At 41.2% G+C, this 2,202-nt stretch overlaps 1 pseudogene across 1 annotated transcript; it reads right to left on the bottom strand.

Moving 5' to 3' along the window:
* Positions 1-684: 684 nt before the first annotated feature.
* Positions 685-1,660, bottom strand: LOC309822001 (lipid droplet-associated hydrolase-like; annotated as a pseudogene). The gene has a single exon. The product of its transcript is annotated as a lipid droplet-associated hydrolase-like (transcript).
* Positions 1,661-2,202: the final 542 nt, after the last annotated feature.

Below are 2,202 nucleotides of genomic sequence, written 5' to 3'. Positions count from 1 at the left end.
GACTTGGTGGTTTGAGACATGCTGCATGGTGGTGACAGGTAGGATATGCAGGCTATCCTGGGATCCAGTCTGATTCTGATAATCTCAGCCAAGACCTGTGCAAAGTTAGTCTGGGATGATCTTCAGTTTCTGTCCTTAAGAGAGAGCTGGTCCACTGCCAAGATCCACTGCTCATCACTCCCTTCTCTACTGGAACTTGAGTATATTCTTCTCATGATCTCATACACTTCACATATCCGACTACACACATAACATTCACAGGTCTCTTACATTTTCTAGTAGGTCTTTCAAAATTTTCTCTAGGGGAGCCTATTCTACACTGTAACTCAATTAAAATCAACTAAATTTAGATTTCCTTTTGTCCGCAAGGATTCTGCCTACCAAAACTGTATGGTGCCACTGGGCATCTTGTGCAAACATAAGAGACCTTGTTTAGATCACTGTGTTACCGGAGTCTTTGGAAATGTGTTGTTAATCCTATGGAATATTGATCGACTGTGTTTATTTCAGCCTATAGCATGGGGAGCTAGGAGATGATGGTTTCTAGGCCAAGAGGGCCTCACTTTTTTTCTCTTCTAATATCAAACATTAAAATTTAACATTTACCTACTAAGTATACTACTTACTACTAAGAGTCAGTACACCTATTGCCTCTATGTCAGTGCTTGTTCCTTGTATCAGTATTTATAGTTTAGACAGATCATCCTTTAGCCAGTCAGCTTCCATGTTGGGCTCCTGGTAAAAAATAGAGGATAAATGCATGAGGTATTTTTTTTTCTCACAGAGTCATATGTCTCCTGGAAAATTGTTCTTCATGTCTTCATAGTACGCTTTTGGACACCAACCATCTATAGTATCGTAGTAAAATGTGCATTTAGGTACATGTTCTTTTATGGTTTCATTGTCTCTCTTCACCACTTCCATCATTTCTTGGCTCCCAAGGTAGGCAGCACTAATGAGGCAGAATGGTTCCAATGCATTCAGAAAGGAAAATTCACTCTGTACGTTAATCATTCGAAGGAGCATTCTGATCATCGAGGACTTGATTTTCTCGGGCCACGATTTAAGTAGTAAGTAGCCAGGAACATAGAGAACATCAAAGCCAGCACAAAAGTGGATTGGCGAGCTTGCTGTTGGGTGACTCAGTCATTCACTCAATTGCTGGAGAGAGCAGAAAGCAGCGAGTTATTGGGAGCTCAGGGGCATCTGCTTCAGAATCTGAAGGGAAAAAGAGCAGCCTACAGAATGACCGATGACCACAAGTTTCATTTCCTTTGGCACATGAGTTCTCAGGAAAGCTAGTTTGTATTCTACTTGACCACAGAGTCCATAGATGTCCTTAATTTCTCGAGCATTTGGATCGTCCAAAAGTTGTCAGAATCTTCTTGTCCTTGGGGGCCACGGCATGCCCAGCATGACTGATAACCCAAACTGGAAAGCGTCTTTTTGTTGAAGAATACAAAGCCTTTGCAAATGGCACATAAAAGGCAGAAAAACCTGTGTTACCCGTAATAAAGAAAATAAGCAGCTTAGGTCTGTTGGCACTTTGAGTATTAACGCGGTCAGTCCAGGGCCCACATTTTAGAACCTGTGTTTCAACTCCACAACATGAAATGAATTCCTTAGGCACAGGAGTTCCTTCCTTGATTTCTGCGTCCATTTCTGTCTGCCTAGAAGGCAGCAGCCTGAGCCGTGACCGTCTTGGTTAGTGAGGGGATTGTTTTAAATCCATTCTGCTCCCTCCAGTGTCTGCAGGGCTGCTGGTTTTCACAGTTGCTGCTAGCCGGGCTATTGTTTTTCAACACTGCTGCACAGTAGGGAGTAAGGCTTGGGCACAGGGCCTGTTATAACATTTCAAACCTCACTTATCTTACTTTTTTATTGAATAATGTTTTCTCAGGTATTTTTCAAGCATTTGGTTAATTTCTAGAGTTCTAAAAAGTTGATTTTGCCAATCATTATCATTGCTTTTATGGAGGAGCAGTTTTTCAGAGGTCTTGCTCTGCCATTCCTGAAATGCTTCTTATCCAAATGTATTTTCAGTCTACATGTCTAATTTTCACCTCAGTATTCTTAGTACTCAGGTTCTGAAGTAAATAAATATCTAAAGTGGAAGAAATCCAAACTGAATATATCCACTATCCTGGCTTACTAAATTCAAGGGTGAATTTACTATGGTTGTCAGTCTAACAGGAGTCCGTA

The sequence above is a fragment of the Grampus griseus genome, assembly GCF_964374135.1.
Source record: "Grampus griseus genome assembly, chromosome: 4".
Lineage (NCBI taxonomy): Eukaryota > Metazoa > Chordata > Mammalia > Artiodactyla > Delphinidae > Grampus > Grampus griseus.
The sequence above is the reverse complement of the archived record's forward strand: the minus strand, read 5'-3'. Positions and strand labels throughout refer to the sequence as shown.